Source organism: Rhipicephalus microplus, chromosome 6, assembly GCF_043290135.1.
Source record: "Rhipicephalus microplus isolate Deutch F79 chromosome 6, USDA_Rmic, whole genome shotgun sequence".
NCBI lineage: Eukaryota > Metazoa > Arthropoda > Arachnida > Ixodida > Ixodidae > Rhipicephalus > Rhipicephalus microplus.
This window is the reverse complement of record NC_134705.1, coordinates 171,591,333-171,610,509: the sequence shown is the minus strand read 5'-3', so window position 1 is coordinate 171,610,509 and position 19,177 is coordinate 171,591,333. Positions and strand designations below refer to the sequence as shown.

The window sequence follows — 19,177 nt, the reverse complement described above, 5'->3', positions numbered from 1 at the left end:
GCGACCTAACAGCTTGTTACAATGAGCGGGTCATAATAAGCCTTCAGGCGCTCCACGTTGACGATGTCGCGCCCACGGCGGCGCATGTCCGAAGATTGTTCAACGGGTTCGATCAGATAGTTGACGGGTGAGGTGCGCTCGATGACACGGTAGGGGCCTTCGTATTTGGGGAGTAGTTTGGATGAGAGGCCAGCTACAGAGGTCGGGATCGAGAGCCATACAAGCGCACCAGGAAGGAACGTGGGCTCAGAAGTGGTGGAGCCATCACGGATACTCTTCTGCCGCTCTTGCTCTTGCGTCGTAAAAGTCTTGGCAAGCTCGCGACACTCTTCAGCAAGCCTGGCTGTTTCGGAAATAGGTGTACACTCAGATGGATCTGACATGTACGGTAGTATCGTGTCCATGGTGTGCGACGGGTGCCTTCCGTACAGCAAGTAGAAAGGTGAAAAACCGGTCGCGCTCTGAGGGGCGGTGTTGTAGGCGTAGGTGACGAAGGGCAGTATAGTATCCCAATTAATGTGGTTGGCAGCGACGTATTGAAATAAAGACGAGATTTAATCAGTAGTCGAACGGCATACGCCATTTTTTTCCTAATGTATGCAACATGTCGGTGGTATTTCAAGTTACTGTCGAGTTCAACGCCTAGGAAGCAGTCTGTGCTTCTCAGTTAAGGCTAGCAGCTAACTCTATTGGATCCGATCTCGCGCGACCCTACAAAACGCTCCTGTAGCAGAATACATCCGCTCTATAAGAAACGAAGCGTTTTTCGTGCTGTCTGTATAGTCTCGATCAACGCCTCCTAGAAAAACTATGCCTGCAGCGTTGCTCTCTTTTCAATTGGGAGCTTCCTGCCAGCGCAAAATCTCAGAGGCCATGCCTCTTGCCGCGTGTTGCGACCGCACGCCTCGTGAGACCGCTCGCCTCCGTACCGCTCAGTCACGTGACATTACAGTACCGCTCTGTCAGGTGACGTCACAGCTACTCGGAGGCAACTGTGAGAGCATTGCTGCGTTCGCAAGGGGTGGCCGCTAAAGGCATTCGCCTCCGTACCAGAGGGAAAGGGTACAATCCCAGGGTAGGGCTGCACGTTCGTGGCTCACGTTCCAGGCATAAATTTTCCTATTAGGCATAGTCTCAAAGCGAAGTGAGCAGTGAGTGGGGTATACGAACCGCCCATTTATGTTCGTCGAGATTAGGGTGTCTCGATGCGCGCGCCCCTGTTCAGGGTGCTTCTACCTTTGTAGTGCCTGCAGCGTCTTCGCCCAGCTGTAAGGCTCACGTGCCATTTCCTTCGGCCAGGTATGCCTGGATGTCGCGTTCCTCAGTGCAACAACCATTCGCGCTAAGCTAGTAAGCCACTCCTCGCCTCAGCGAAACCGGTGTGCAGCGGGAGCGATAATGGCGGCTGCCGTAGCAGACGACGCAGATGTCTTCACTCTGAGCGGAGAAGCGAGCATTGATGCACTCTATTCGAAATGGCGCGCGCGTCGTGACCGCGCGTCGTTGTGGTCCCAGTTCGCTGTTGCTACTCAAGCAACGCAATTACTCACCCCCCTCCTCGCTGCAGCTCCGTTAAGCTCCTTCGTCCGAAGAAATACAGGCGGATTGCTTCCTACCGGATTGAAGAGCAAGCGACAGCAGCCCTCACACATGGGCTGCATAAGCACGCACCCATCACGTAACGGAGATGGCCGGCTTGTTCCAACCTGATTCAGCTGCGTTCATCCCCAGCGTTCTCGCGTGCCACATAAAACATACGATGTGCGAGGATATGTTATCGATTTGCACTTCATACAGAACACGACGGTGACTGCGAAAACTCCCCGAGACTATCGATATAATTGCTGTTGCAGTAAAAAACAGTTCAAATGACTGCTTACGCAACTTTCGGAAGCCATTTAAAACTACTATTTATACACGAAGATCTTAGTTGTTACATCAACTACTACTACTATGTGGTTATCTAAATGAATGGAAGAGAAAAGTACCGTCCGTAACTGTCTATCATTACGATGACACCATCAACGAGGTCATCATTCAAATTCAGCTCATCTCAATCTAATAACGAAGAATGTCTAGGAAAACATTACGCTTGTCGTTCTTCGCCACGCCTGGTTTCGTGCTGTCCGAAAGAATGAACGAGTGCCACACCGCCCGAGTTTCACTACTTCTAAACGTACTCAAACTGATGACGGGCCCGCACTCGTAGCTCATATTGAAGGCCCTTCTCCACAGCGCACAAAGCGTAAGTACGCCTCCATTTCGCGAAGCCTGCCGCGCGAGTTCCAAATCACTTTCATTTTCCTCGTCGCCTGTCGTCGGTAGCGTCGTATTACGACTGTTGCAGGCGCTTCTATTATGTCCTCATTCGGCGAGTGCTTTTTTTTCGAATCTTAAGTTTCGTCTGCGACGTCATTTCGAGATGACTCTATCTCTCTCTCTCCGTCCTTTTTCCGGCCGCTACGCAGAGGCCGATGAAGCGATTCGAAATTCTCCGCGCTAGAAATCGGATACTCGGCGCGCTTAGGAGTCTGCAGCTCTGTACACTGGACGGCGTCCATCGAGTTGCGCGCCATTGTCCGCGAAATTGCGGCCTTTCCAAAGAAAGCCCATCGTATATTTGATACGCTGCTGACGTAAACGTCGAATGCGTCCTCGTGGGTCCGGCTCAATAATTTTTTATCTATCTATCTATCTATCTATCTATCTATCTATCTATCTATCTATCTATCTATCTATCTATCTATCTATCTATCTATCTATCTATCTATCTATCTATCTATCTATCTATCTATCTATCTATCTATCTATCTATCTATCTATCTATCTATCTATCTATCTATCTATCTATCTATCTATCTATCTATCTATCTATCTATCTATCTATCTATCTATCTATCTATCTATCTATCTATCTATCTATCTATCTATCTATCTATCTATCTATCTATCTATCTATCTATCTATCTATCTATCTATCTATCTATCTATCTATATCTATCTATCTCCCTATCTATCTATCTATCTATCTATCTATCTATCTATCTATCTATCTATCTATCTATCTATCTATCTATCTATCTATCTGTCTGTCTGTCTGTCTGTCTGTCTGTCTGTCTGTCTGTCTGTCTGTCTATCTATCTATCTATCTATCTATCTATCTATCTATCTATCTATCTATCTATCTATCTATCTATCTATCTATCTATCTATCTATCTATCTATCTATCTATCTATCTATCTGTCTGTCTGTCTGTCTGTCTGTCTGTCTGTCTATTCTCACCCACCCAACTATCCTACCTACCTACCTACCTACCTACCTACCTACCTACCTACCTACCTACCTACCTACCTACCTACCTACCTACCTACCTACCTACCTACCTACCTACCTACCTACCTACCTACCTACCTACCTACCTACCTACCTACCTACCTACCTGTCTGTCTGTCTGTCTTACGCGTTCGTGCGGCCGGGCGAACATACATACATACATACATACATACATACATACATACATACATACATACATACATACATACATACATACATACATACATACTGTTACGTTTGGCCCGGCGATTCGTCTGGGCAGACGCCATTGTGCATAAGCCGGTCTATTGAGGAGGCTCTCAGCCCCTTCGGCGCCCAGTCTGCCAGACGCTGTCGAAGATTTCGGCAATCATTCAGATTATGCGGCAAGCAACGGCGAGTTCCTGACATTCAAATGTGGACCCTTTCGTCGTCCCTTCGAGCAGCAGCGGTGTCTGATGACCTCGGCGACTCATCTGGCGAGGGGGAAGCTGTTGTGACCGGCGCCAGAGCGGAAGGGGTAGCGGCGCTCCTTTTAATCCTCAATCAAGTAGCCGACCGGCCGGCTGCCTATGCCCGTCAGGCATTGTCCCTGCTAGCTGGAGGATGAGACGTTGTGTCGCCACGACGCCGTAAGCCGTTCAAGAGAGGACAACAAAGACGACATCTTCCTTGGAAGAGACCGCGGCGGCCGCCGCAAATCGGCCCGCTAATTGAGCGAACAGATCGGCGGACTCTTTGATGTATGCTGTCAGGAGCTTGGGACCTCTCAACTAGCGGCACAGACACGACGAGGAAGAGCCCTGCTGGCGCCACTTTGCAGTGCAATGATCACGACTCAATATTGAACGTGCACCTGGGCCGTGCATGCTCGTCCCCCTCACCTGTTGTGTGTGTGTGTGTGATTGGTGTTCCACTCGGAGAGGAGGAGCCCGACAGGGCTTAAAACGACGTCGCAGAGTGCTGGACGTCGCTCTGAACTATGTAACGGTTCAACCACTGCTCGCGGTTTTTTAAACCACCAACCCTTGTTTGCTGTAAATACGTGTAAATAATGCCATAAATCTGTTTGTTTTTGTATCCTCTTCTTGTCAGCGTTCGTTTCCTCCACCTGGTTACACCACGCTACCACAAGAGACCGGGTAGACCCCCGTTCGCAACAACTGGTGGCAGCGGTGGGATGCCATCATCATCGACCTTCCTCCTTCCCCAACAACTTGTGGCAGCGGTGAGATGCCATCATCAACTTCCTCCTTCGACCTTAACAATACATACATACATACATACATACATACATACATACATACATACATGCATACATACATACATACATACATACATACATACATACATACATACATACATACATACATACATACATACATACATACATACATACATACATACATACATACATACATACATACATACATACATAATCATAAGGCTTAAAAAAACTGCAGAGAAAATTTAGTTATAATGGTTTTGGCATACATTATTCGAACTTTGGTACGTCAATGATGAGAGTGACAGGCAGACGGTCTGTTTAGTACAAGTTCTCGGTGTGCCGCAGTCAAACGGCGGAATGATGGCGATGGCGTTGATTCAGATGCGCGTGGTCGTACTGTGCATATTCTTTCTTGAAGTTTGTCATATGCGCTGGTTGTAAGTGGGGTATTCGTTTGATATAAGAAACATTCTAAAGTTAATGCTCGTTGTGTTTGTTGCCGTCTCATGTTCTAACGTTTTTGCGCTAAGTATTGTAGGACTTGGTCGTTCGAAATGGCGGATTCCTTGTATTTCCAGCTTCTTCATTAAAAACAGTCGGTTGGAGTCTGCTGTTTTGTATGGACATATAACGAAGTTGAGTTTTTGCATCTTTCTTCTCTACGCGTTCACACTTGCTTAGTACATCACCTCACTGACAGTGTCAAAGGGCCTCTGAATCACATTCGTTAATTTTTCAACATTTCAAGCAAATGTGTGCTTCAAGTCGTGATAAACAGCCTTGCAATGAACTATGCGAAACGTGGCAGAGCGATGAGCTGCGGGTGCACCACCAATTCGAAGAGACCACTCCTTCTTCTCTCCTGGCCTTTCTTTGTCCTCAGCGTTGACCGTGACGTCAGCATTCGCGTCCGGTCATGAAATCCACGAAGAGGGTCCGTTTTTCCGCTTGTAGGTACACGTGCTGGCCGCTCTTTGTCCTTGCACGGTGAGGAGGAGCACTCGGCCAAGAACAGGGTCGAGCCGGTAAACGAAAGAAGGATAGAAACAAGCGAGGTCCTCTTTTTTTTTTTGGATCATCAAACGCGCGTAACTCCGCTATTACGGCATCGTTTCGAAAAATTCCCGAGGAAACGTTGCAGACTAGTGCGCAACTGCAACGCCACAATTATCGACCTCTCGCTGCTTCGAAGACGCGTTGAACCAATCGAGCCAGCCATTTTCGCCCACTTCGTGTCTGGCTTTAACGCTAACGCGCGTCACCGCGTCGCGTATATTCTCTCTCCTAAGCGCCTGTGTCGTTCCCAAAAGCGCCTCCTCCCTCTTGAACCATTAATTTTTTTGCTGCCAGAAAGGTGGCTTTGCCCCGCGATGCCTTTATCATCCGGCGCGACACTCCGGAGTTTGATTATACACGTAGTACACGCCGCGTGGTCTGGCATGCCTCCGCTGATCGCACACCGATGTTGGAATGCAATTAGGGCCACCGCGCGCTCAACGCCCCCTCACGGTCGACCACAGCGTCACGCCGCGTCCCTGGCGCCGTCGTGCAATTCTCTTGCAGAGCAGTTATAACTCTGCCAACGTGCAATGCGGTGCAGCACGTCAAAAGGGCGCACGTTGAAGCGTTTGCTTCCAGCTCCGATAGCTGTTATGAACACGTTTCGCTGCGTTACGTAATGTCGAATGAAAGTGATGCATGAGGGGACGTATTAGGTGACGGACCTTGGAAACGTTACAGAGCTCACAGACTGTGTCAAAATGCAAAAAAGAAACAAGACAGCGCTGATTATTATTAATATTTCTTCGCCTGGTCAGTGTGCGCAATAATATTCTTAAAGTTCAATGCCAACCAGCACGCCAAGGTATCCACAAACTTTGGCTTTGAGGGAATGAATGAACGAATGAATAACATTAACAGGCGCCGTGATCAGTGATGCAGATTCTGTCGGAATTTCTCGGTCCGCTTTATAACCTTGGAACGTAATCTCAATGGTTATAATACATCGGTATGAGGCACTGAACGGCCAGATAAACCGTTCACTGATTGAGTGAATGATTGATTCATTGTTTGATTGACTGGTTCACTTTATGAATAAGTGCGTGAGAGATTAAAGAATTTCCCTCGCAGCTGTCGCGTTGTGCGGAAAAGTGTTATGTGAGATTGCAGGAAAAGCCGGCAACATTTCGTAAATCAGAAACGTAATGTTACATTTCAATACGGTATCGTTACTTCGCCTTGAGGAGGACAAGAACGACAAGAGAGAAGGCATGGAGGTTACCCAGGCACATGCCCGGTTCGCTACCCTACGCTTGGGGAATGAGAAGGGGGAGTATAAAAATGAGAGAGAGGAAAGGGAAGAGAAAGAGAAAAAAATAAAAGATTATCAGTCAATGGGCTGACGCGTTTGCAGTGGTGGCCTTGAGAGCCGTAATAAACATTCGCTACAAATGAATGAATTAACAAACAAACGACTGAGTCTGTGCATGAATGATGCACATTGAATTAATCAATCACTGCGTTTTTTTTTGTCTGTGCTGATGACTTTCTTACTCGGCTCCTCCCTGCATCACTTTAATCAGCAAGCCCACACCTCACCCGATACTGTTTTTTTATTTGTTTATTCATACAATACAAGATCATCCGACTGCTTGGACCCGTAGCCAATGGCTAGTCCTGGGTCCAATAAGAAAATGTATACAGTGATGCAGGCTTACTGTTACATAAAGAAGAAACTAACACTCAGAAACACAGGGTGTTCTACAGTACAACTACAAGCATTTTTTTAGCATGCGATCTTCGTGCCAAACGACACTAAAATCTATAATCGCAATAGTGTCCAAAGTGGCACCAACGCAAGCAATCTCGCCTTTTTTCACGGGAGTGCTCGCATTCGACCACGTTGCACGCTTTTGCTCCGGCGGGGCCCGCCGAGTTTGACACGTTCGCTCCTCTCCGAGTGCGTTTGCCTTTTCCGCACGGCTCGCGTGTCGCGTGGGGCAGTGGTATGCCGCGAATTAGTCGCACGTTGGAGCGGCGTTTCTCGCACCGCTCGCTAGCTCGCCTCGCGTAGGACGCGTGGCGCGTCCTACGCGAGGCAGTCCTCGTAAGCGCGTGGTCGGCCTCCCGATATTACAGTTTTTTTTCCTCGTTGCGGCAGTAGCGTGGGTCTATGGGCCCGACGCAACAATTTCGCGAGCATTGTTGCCACGGGCGTTTCTGTGGCGGTAGCGCGCGTCGCTTCTCTCAACGACGGATTATTATCTCGCTGCGCGGGATTTGTCACGCGCATGTCTCAATGATACGCTGTGAGAAAAGCCTTTAAGTACTACTCGTGTCGCATTCGGACGGACGCACGGACGGTCACACAGACGGACGCATGTATGATGAAAAGATGCGAGATGGTGGTACTTTGAGTGTTGACTAGATGGACGAACGGACACACAGACAGATGCATGGACGGACGCGCGGATGGCTGCACGGACGGATGGACGCATGGACGGACGCCGGGGTGGATGCATGGACGAACGCAGGGACGGACGCGCGGATGAACGTGTGGACACACGAACTGACGCACGCACGGACGGTCACGCAGACGGACGCATGGACGGACGGAAGCGAGAACGAATGGACAGACGGATGCTTCGCCCCACTCTCCACCATTCACCCCACGGATATGCTGCCATTTTTTTAGGGGGTGGCCCGCTTTAAACCACGGAGTTCATGATAATCGCATGTTCTGACGCCAGATTGCAACGTACGTTTGTACCACGCATGATTACTGTGATATTACATGTGAAACATGTGAAGTATATATATATATATATATATATATATATATATATATATATATATATATATATATATATATATATATATATATATATATATATATATATATATATATATATACTGGACGCGTGTGTTTGGGGTAAACAATGCTAGGTACTTTCCCTAATTTCCAAGCAGATGAAGTTATTTTCACTTTATTTTCAAAAAAACAAAATACGCGTGGCTTTTTTTGAATGGTATTTAATAAAGTATTTGCGCAATAAAGAAAAAAACCAAGCGAACAAAAGTACAATCCAATCGCGAAAGTAAGCGCTCAAGCGTTACTCATAAACACTAAATGTCTAACACAAAAAAAAATACGCGCGGCTTTGCTGTAAAACACTTGCTTGCCACCCAAACGACCCCGGTTGGAACCTCACTCAGAGCCGCAATTTTTTTTGTTCTTTATTATATTTGAATCTTTTTTGATTTTTCGGCCATGCACAAGATGAGTTTCCGCTCACAGCCAACGATGCCTACACCGACGCCGACACCGAAATTTCAGCGGAACGACCTGATTAACGCTATCCCGCTACAACTAACGAAAATCATTGGAAAATCGCCCAGGAGTTTCCATCATTCACTCCGTGGATATGCTGTCATTTTTTTTTTTGTTGGCATGTGTGACTGCGTTGTCTTGAAGCCAGTTTTTCTTTTTTTTTGGTTCGCGTATGTTTAATGCTATTCTGTCGACAAAGGTAACACCAAATTGCTTAAAAGTTCTCGAAATGGCTAGAATGTGTTTCGTGCCGAATTGCCGTTCTGGCTTCGGGCTTGTGCGGAGCGTGTCCCTCTCTTCAAAGTACCGTCTGATAGAGATCGTCTGACGGGGATCGTTGACATAAATATATATGCGAATTCACATCGCTACATCTAGCCGTGAACAACCGCGTTGCTTTACTGTGCTGTATATGAAATACTTGCGTGGTTCAAATATTTCTATATTTCCTGCAACAACTGCATTTCTCTTGTGTGATTGTTTCAGAATACTTGTGCGTTTCAAATGTATATTCTTATCGCGTTCACATTGAACACGCGCAAATGCTTCAACGATCTCCTGCGTAAATGAAAGCAGTGGTACGCATGAAATACGTTTCTGGTGCAGTAACGATTCTCTGTTAATAGATGGTAATAATTAATAATGGGGGTTTACGCGTCGAAATTATGATTTGATTACGAGGGACGCCACTGTGGAGGGCTCCTGTCTGATTTTGACCATCCGGGCTGTTTAACATGCACCAACATCTAAGCGCGCGGAAGTTTCTTGTATTTCATCCCCACGGGGAAGTTTGGATGAAGGAATAGCACGCTGGCTACCATCTTTTTAAAATTTATTGTTCTTTGCCTCGAGCAATGCTGTGAACAGACGAAAATACTTGTGCGCGTGAGCGGAACTACCTGTGTTGACGACGTTCACACCCTGTACAAGGCATTTCCGCGTTAATGAATGCTTAAACCTGGTAACTGGTAAAATTCTACCTTTTTTATCTGAAATAAAAAAAAATTCTTCGCGCTTTAAGGGTTACTCACACCGCTTGGAACGAAAACGTTGGAGGGGAGGCAGAGGAATTTGAATGCGCCAGCACCGCTCTCTGGATGGATGGATGGATGGATGGATATGGCTGTACCCTTTAGATCGGGCGGTGGCTAGCGCCACCAAGCCGTAATATCTAATGAATCTAAAACTATATTTATTTTTTTCCTTAAAAAAGAGTTTTAGGATTCGTACTTTGCAGTGAAGAGTTTAATTTTCACTCGCGCCTTGACTTTAGCCACCAATCAGATAACCTCCTTCTAGTTAAGTCTACCCGCTTAAAGTCTATTTTGCCCTCCCGGTCCCTAAACCCCAGTGCTTTGAAAAACTCTGCGCCATCATCCTGAACTATAGGGTGAAGCCCTTTACAGAACATTATCAAGTGTTCGGCAGTGTCTGGGTACGTTGGCCGCGGCGCCATCTGACGGCTCGCAGCGCAGCGTGCCCGCGAGACCGACTTATATGGATGCTCGGGCGCGCTCAGTGTCAACATCTGATTATTCTTACACTATGGTCTGAACCAGTCACGATGTTGGGCTATGCTTCCCGTTCCCTGTGAGAGAGAAGGATGGCGAGGCCGCGCGAAAGTTTGAAACCGATTCATACCAATGCTGTAACCACCGTGGGTTTCTTAATATAGCGCGTAGTCGAGAAATTTTAGCGACAGCACGTTCACAAGGCAAAAGTGCACATATTCCTCTTAATAACCATTTTTTCGGGCTCAGGGTTATTTACTGGCCCTTTAAGATAACGCTGGCGTTGGCATACTGCAGGGAAATGTCAACTAATGTTGCCGCGTGCTACGAGGGCAGGCGCTGGAGTAACGAGGGCCATTTATCAGCCGCCACCGGCTTTCGTTCAACACATCCGCTCGTACAACCACAGCGATGACTTCACTCAGTCCCGGTGAAATGGGTCAGGTTTTAGCATTTGTTTGTGTCTCATAGCGGTCAGGATGGATTGATTCTTGGTCACTTCCGTAGACGTGAGAACACTCGCGGACGTTCAGTTTGACCTATAGCTGCTTTGAAACAAACCCACTGTGCTCACTGATTTTTCGTGCGCAAAAAAAAAAAAGGCTTATGCAAACGAAGATAAACCAAACCAGTCGCGAAATGCGCGTGTTTCATGAAGAGCGATGGAAAGGAAAGCGATAGGTAGGTGTAACCATAAGAGACAAGAAGAGAGCAGAGTAGGTCAGGGAACAAACCGGGGTTAAATGTATCGTAGGTGAAATCAAGAAGAACAAATAGACATGGGCCGGGCATGTAGCACGTAGGAAGGATAACCGCTGGTCATTAAGGATACCTGAATGGATTCCCAGAAAAGGCGAACGCGCAAAGGGGAGAAAAATTTAGGTCGGCTGATGACAATAAAAAAAGTTTGCAGGTATTAGGTGGCAACGGAAAGCACAAGACCGGGTTGATTAGCGAATCATTACAGAGGTCTTTTCCCTGCAGTAGGCGTGGTCAAGCTGATGATGATGACGACGATGACGAATGAAGAGCACTTTAAAAAAAGCATCAACGGAAAGCCATTTACCTGAAATGCGCTTTTGCCGTTACTTGTAATCGCAAACCCCGAAATTTTAATTCTGGTATAGATAATTGTAATCTGGCTTGTTTACGCCTTTCAGTTGTGGCTGCCGCGTTACGCTATCAACTTTTTCTCCGGCAGTATTTTTATTCGCGCGTGGTAGGAGTCGAAGAAAAAACAGTTTTTTTTCTATTGGTTCGCTCCTTCTTTATTTTGGGTCCTCTTGGTACATGAATGTGGTCAACAGTGGTTAGATCTGCAGTCATCGGCTAGCAGGGGATTCTCGACGAATATGCAATGACATGAGCAGCCTGTGCTAAGCAAGCAGAAATTTTGTAAGCACACTGTAATGAAAACGGAGCCTTCGTTAGGTTCGTAATGCTTTCTCTGTTGTCGTATATTCATTTGCAGTGAAGGTTACTTGCCTTTACTGTGCGGGCAGATAAACTTTATGTGAAGTATAATTAATGTTATTATGAGCTCGCCATCCTCCTTTGAAAGGAGCATCTTTTGATTCCCAAGCGTTTTACGCAAAATTAACTGCGCTGTTCGTGGATGCTAGCTCGCTTCGAATGAGCTGGGGGTGTTTTCTTCATTCCACGTTGGAGTGTGTGGTGGATTTGCAACTTCAGTTTTGTAGTGGTTCGCTGGGACTCAGAAAAAGGAAAAAAAAAGAAGCTATGTGCCATGGAGATTGTAACACAAATACAAAGGAGCCGTTGCGGTAATGAACTGGCCTTTCCGTTGACTTTCTAGCTAGCTGGCATTCTAATGAAAACCCAGGTTTCCTGGCCTCTTCTGTTTCAGACTGTTGCTGCTTTCAGCTTTGTTGGAGCAGTGTGACTGTGCGTTGTATGTTTGTTTTATAGCGCCACCGCTGTGCTTTGTTAACCTGTCCGTTCGCTGAAAACAGCGAGTTGTGTTATCCGTACCGCGAGAACTCTTCGCGTTTTGTTTTTTTTTTGTTCTTTTGGTTCTTTTATCAGTAATTCTCGGTGGCGCCCCTTTTGTGTTCGTCCGGAGCATTCGTGCAGTCGCTTCATTTGACAGGGGACCTTTATTTTTGCTACCTTTGGTTCGGCTTTGTTTTGTACGGATCTTTCAGTCGAAACCAGTGATGACAAGCCGCCAATTGGACCGCAGTTTTTTTTACTTTGTTTCACGCTACAGCTGGACTTCGTCGGGCCCACACAGGAGTGGGAACGAGTTAAAATACAGTTTAAAATTGAAAAAGAAACGAATTTATTATTGTGTGGAAGGAAAGACCTTATGCTCATTGCAAAACTCGTAATCGAAAAATACACTCTCTCTGATTAGCTGAAGGTTTCACATAAACATGCAAAACAACGCTTGCAATAGTTATCCAACATATAAAAGCTGGAACGGGGGGAAGAAAAAAATGCCTCTAATTGAAAAGGATATTTTGCATTAATTAGAAGCAATTTGAGAACGAGAGAGAAAAAAATTGGCCCCATATCTGCGTGCTTAACTGCAAATGTTGTCGAAAGACGATATAGTGTTGTGTCTGGACAGAGAGAATAAGACGTTCATTAGATGTTCTGCGCGATAAGATCGGTGAATGGGATCCTGGAGATGCTGCGGGAGACAAGAATGCCATCTGGCAGTAATCTTTAAAAATGAAAGCATGTATGGTACGCAGAGCGGCGGGTAGGTGGCAGCGCCGTATCGTCTTAAGCAAAGTGTAGCAAACACTCGCCTTTTTCGTGCATTGCGTCGCATCGTCAGTGCTGTGTAATAAACGCTATGGTCTTTATAATGACGTTTATATGTGTTTTATGGTATAAAGAAACACACCACCGAATATCGAAGCGTTGATACTGCGCATTATATATGTGTAATATTTGCTTTGCTTGATCGACAATGTGCAAAAGTATGAATGGAGACACCAAAAAGGTGGGCGTTCAGGAAGTGGCTTAACTTTGGCCTGGCAGCTGAATCGTTTTGGTTGACACACAGACGAAGAGAAAAATAAACCTGGTGATCATTAACACAATAAACTGGGACAGCCCTCTGCTCTTCTATAGTAGAGTAGCAAGTACTCACAACTCGTTTAACGCAATAAACTGGGACAGCCCTCTGCTCTTCTATAGTAGAGTAGCAAGCACTCACAACTCGTTTAACGCTTTTTCTAAACACAAATTTATCTGTTGAAGTACCCCTAGAAGGACTTTCGCCTCAAAATTAGATAAAAAAAAGCTCAAAGGGAGTTTCATGCATTAAGCTTAGGTGACCGAGAGGCGAGAAAGTCATTTTCATCTTCTCAGTCGGCATACTAAAGCACCCCACCCGCTCCCTTGTTGGTCGCTTGAAAGCCTTCTACCTAACATACTTTTTGTGCCTGTGTCGCTCGGAAGCTGCTAACTCGGAGGTGGCTGGGGTCAAATTTCGGCTGGGGCGGATGCATTTTCGACGGGGGTGGAAACGCTTAAGGCCCCCGTTCTGAAATTTGGGCGCAGGTTAATGAACCCCAGGTGGTCGAAATTTCTGAACGTATTCACCACGGTGTCTCTCATTATGATATTATTGTTTTGAAATGTTAAGTCCTAATTTATTATTAATATTATTATTATTATTAATATTATTATTATTATTATTACTTTACGCCTGTGTTGTTTTTAAAATCCTGCGAAGTCGGAATTGTTGCTTGCGTGTTTGATTGTTGCTTCGTGCGTTTGTTATATTGTGGGCTCAGTTCTGTGTGAGTGATTGCTTGCGCCTGCGCGCGATTGTGCCTTACCTTCAAAAAGGGAAAAGTTTGGGCCTGTTGGTTATTCATAGTTCTTCGTAAAACAGAGCGCACAAAACACGCGACAGAAAGAGATCCGGATAAGCGTTCACTATCGGCTTACTATGAACTCGATAGTGAGCGCTTGTCCTAATCTCATTCTGTCCCGTGTTTTTGTGCGCTCTGTTTTATGAAGAACTGTTGATTGATCTATATGTGGGGTTTAACGTCCCAAAACCACCATACGATTATGAGAGACGCCGTGACAGAGGGCTCCGGAAATTTCGACCACCTGGGTTTTTTTAACGTGCACCCAAATGTGAGCACGCGGGCCTACAATATTTCCGCCTCCATCGGGAAATGCAGCCGCCGCAGCCGGGATTCGATCGCGCGACCTACGGGTCAGCAGCCGAGTACCTTAGCCACTAGACCACCACGGCGGGGCGTTTTGTGAAGAACTGTGCTTTACCTTGGCGGGTGCTGTCTGTTTCGCGTGTGTGGCGTCAGCGCGTAAGTTTCCTTTGTTCTCTCACACTTGAAATGGAGCGGCTATTACGCCCGGCAAAATGGCTCGACGGGAGATAAGCACCTCCGATTAATGTCTCGTAGGGACAGGGACCCCTTGTGCTGTTACGTCACGGTGTGCTTTTATATCACTCCGAGTCTTTCCTTGTAGCCTTGTTCTGAATCTGAAGAACGGGTGTGCCATAGCATTTCTACCTCCTGAGTTTTGACCCGGTGCATGTTTTCGTGCGATGAGGTGGATAGCTTATTGCGCAAGAAATCCCTCGAGTACGTGCTCTGCTCGACTGACGAACGGGAGAACATCGCGAATTGCCGCTCACTTTTCGAAATAATAGTATTATTTTCGCCGCATTTTTGCATGCTGGGTCAGCTTGTTCTTTATCTACAGACTTTGATATGAGGATTTCGTACAGGAATCACAATGATTTGGAGGGGGGGCATTATTTCTACTGAATGTTTTCTGATTATGAATAATATAGCATCTCACACCAGTGTAGGCTCTGATTATGAATAATATACCATCTCACACCAGTGTATGCTCTGTCGTCACTTCCAACATGTGGGCAGGAATACAGAGGCTATGCGCATAATTAAATGCTAGGTTACAGTGAATGGCTCTGCGAGTTTTTTGCGAAGGAGGTGTGTGGTTGGTCTCTGCTCATATATATATATATATATATATATATATATATATATATATATATATGAGATCTAATAGACAGTAATGCCAAGGAATGTACAGGGGAAGTTATTAGAACCAATGGAATGTAAATAAGAAGAAAGAAAAGTGGATGAAAAGATAACCAGCCGTTAGCAGGAATCGAACCTATTCGAAGGTCGTAGGTTCGATTCCTGCTCACGGCTGGTTGTTTTTTCATCCACTTTTCTTTCTTCTTATTTACACTCCATTGGTTCTAATAACTTCCCCTGTACATTCCTTGGCATTACTGTCTGTTAGATCTCATTATTATTGTGTTAAAACACGGAAAAATGAGGAGCCCTTAGGTATACACTTCTTTCCCTTATATATATATATATATATATATATATATATATATATATATATATATATATATATATATATATATATATATATATATATATATATATATATATATAATATTAATGAGATCTAACCGACAATAACGCCAAGGAATGTATAGGGGGGGGAAGTTCTAATAACTTCCCCTATACTGTCCTTGCCACTATTGTCTGTTAGATCTCATTAATATTGTGTCAAAACACGGAAAATTTCTCGCTAGCCTACCGTACTATTACAATCACTCGCCCGGTGTTTGTTTCCCTCACCACTTTTCATTCACATCGAACCCACAATCGCCTCTGCCACAGATAGCCACGCATTCTTTGTTTACACAAAATACCTCGCCCCGCTTGCACAACTGCAATACGACAGTCCGGCTACGTACAATCTCATTCCAACCATTCCTGCGGTCACACTGTATCCACCTTCCCTCACAACTCGCCCGAGTCTCATCCCGAGTTCCTTCCGCGGAAGCAATAAGTGCTGAGTGACGGCCGCCTCCTCAGTCACACTGTGGCGTCTACCGCACTAATCAAAACAAACGCGCCGCCATGATCACTATCCCCGCGGGCCCTTTCGCTCTTCACTCGAAGAGCCCCCAAAACGCCTAGCGGATGCTGGAGAATTGGGCCTCAGGTAGCGTTGTGGGTTACTTACGTGCAAAATGTGAGCCGTACATTGTGGTCTGCAGCTGATATGTCGGCTTGGTAATCACCTCGAGTTTGTTGCCTTGGTTTCAGCATTTTAATTGCTCCGTCGCTCGAGTATCTATCTATCTATCTATCTATCTATCTATCTATCTATCTATCTATCTATCTATCTATCTATCTATCTATCTATCTATCTATCTATCTATCTATCTATCTATCTATCTATCCATCTATCCATCTATCCATCTATCTATCTATCTATCTATCTATCTATCTATCTATCTATCTATCTATCTATCTATCTATCTATCTATCTATCTATCTATCAGAATGGCTCTGAGTATTGATTTAATGATGAGTGAGTCACAGTAAAAAACATCAAGTTATTTCTTTAGCTTTATCACTGTAATTGCAATTCTTTAATATCTTTTCAACACTGGTCCACTCCGTGTCGAGAGAGATTAAATTTTTAATATCATGTACTCCTGCAGTTTCAAGTGTGTTTGCGCTGTATGTTCGGATTGACGAGATGATGTTATCGTGGCACTTCGGAGCGTCTGGCTGTTCTGAAGTGTAGCTCAATGTAGAGAAGAAAAAAAATACTTGTAAGGGAGCGGCTCATAATTATGTGGGTCGTCCACGTGTTTCGATGAAAACGTAATGGCGTCGTTGTGCTTGGAGCAAGTCGTAGCGCGACGTTTTCACTGGGTATTAAATATTGAAATATTGAAGATGGCAAGAAGGAGAAGAAGAAGGCAGAGAAGTGTAATATCACGCTTGCACATACATGAAATAAGGATATGGGATGAACTACACATACAACTACACCCATGCGCCATATAGGTCCGGGAAATGAAAAGATAAAAAAAATAATTAAAAGATAACACGAACTAACAACGCACGCATTGAAAGAGGCCTGGCAGGATATGGCGAAGACGTTGAGCCAATTACATTGTCTAGTTACCGTGTTTTCTTGTAGTGCATTCTTTCCTCCTTGACGAAAATAGAGGGAAGGCGGCGGCCATAGCCAGTGGCCAGTTTCGTTGTGCGATGTGGCTTGCCTCTGTGTCGCCTGGCGTGTTTACAGACCTCGGGGAGTTATGAAGTTTATCCGGCCGCGGTGGACGGGTGTGTGCTCAAAGTGTCTACAGGGCGTTCAGTTTCTTAAGGACACGGTCTACCTTGCTGTTGTTTGCTTGTTCTTTGTCTTTGTTTCGTTTGAGTCGTGAATGTAGACGGAGCGGATACCTTCTTAGCTAAGGCGATACTTTGGTTTTATTTTCACTCTGTTTCTGTCTTTTCTCAACGCACATATATATTCTTTGCATTTTCAAGGTTTCTCAATGTTTAATATTGATTGGTCTAGCCGAGAACCAAGGTAGTTTTCGACGTTGCTTTTTTTTTTGTGTCATCGCGAGCGTGTTGTTTGATAAAGGAACCTTTCGTCTTCTGATGAGCGTGGGACCGGGGGACCCTCGGTAAAAGCGTCTGCTAGCCTCGGTTTTTGTTTCCTTTTTTTTTGTTTCACGGAGAGGAAGTGGATAGGGCTGGGGATGTCGGCAGCTATGGAAACGACTTTGTTTTGTAGTCTGACTTTGCACGCTGTCGGCGTTATAGTTCAGCCCAAGGGAGACTAGCGCTTTGAATTTGTAAACGCTAGTAGCCCAAGTAAGCTATTTTAAAAATCCTGATGACGTGAAAGCTATGTCATTCATGTCATGACATGTCATTCATCTCACTCATACATACATGCGTTGTTGTGCGCATGGTGCTTTTAAATAGTAACAAAATGACCACTACAGTGTCATAGATAGATAGATAGATAGATAGATAGATAGATAGATAGATAGATAGATAGATAGATAGATAGATAGATAGATAGAGACAGAAAGACAGACACAGACAGATAGATAGATAGATAGATAGATAGATAGATAGATAGATAGATAGATAGATAGATAGATAGATAGATAGATAGATAGATACTGTGAAAATGTATCAGGCTCGCAAAAGAATGCCTTGCATCTACACGTGGTTTCGGCCGAAAGTTTTTAATATATGTGCAGTTACAACCTGTTAGAACGCTGCGTTAACTATAACTAGTCACTAAAGTTTCCTCTTTGCTCCGCACGTTGCAAGCGCGGCCACTTTCGAAGTCTAGGCCCCGGCAGCTTTCGTTGTACGCTTCACTGCAATGCAGCTGTTTTCGATAGACGTAGGACGAAGCGGCGTGGTGCACCCCTGAGAATCGAGACTAGCAGGGGGGCTGTGTTTTCTCCACATTGCATCCATGCTTCGCGGTAGAGTGAGAAGTAGGAAGCCGAACTCTCATGCATAATTCAGCACCGGTGGTTTTGAGTACACCAGCTCGTCGAAGATTGCGCCTCGCTTTTCCTTGTCTTTTACCGTTTATTTTGCCGTTTTATATTGTACCGCCTTTTACCCTTTTACCTTATCTTTCTCGCTCCAGCTTGCGCGGGGGTAAGACGGAGGGCAGGGTACGACGACCCGCGAGCGACGGGCATTGTTCAAAAAAGAGAACTGATGGGAGTCGAACAGTTTGGCTTTGCCGCGCGGTTCATTGGTTAGGCGGTGAAGCCGAACACACTTTGTGCGCCTCAGTTTAAGCGTTTTTTTTTCTTTGATCTTAGCCGACAAGGCTATGATCTCGACTACTCTTCCTCCTTCGTAACCTAAACCTACGACCTCCTTGGTTTTAAAAGAGCTCGTTCGTGCGAGCGTCTTTTGATCGCCGCGCTTGTTTCCCCGACC

The 19,177-nt window shown here is 45.4% G+C and overlaps 1 protein-coding gene across 1 annotated transcript in view; it reads left to right on the top strand.

Annotated features, from left to right (window-relative positions):
* LOC119167161 (beta-1,4-glucuronyltransferase 1) overlaps nucleotides 1-19,177 on the top strand; it is a 444,090-nt gene that overhangs the window by 108,549 nt on the left and 316,364 nt on the right. The gene's annotated exons all lie outside the window — the stretch shown is intronic.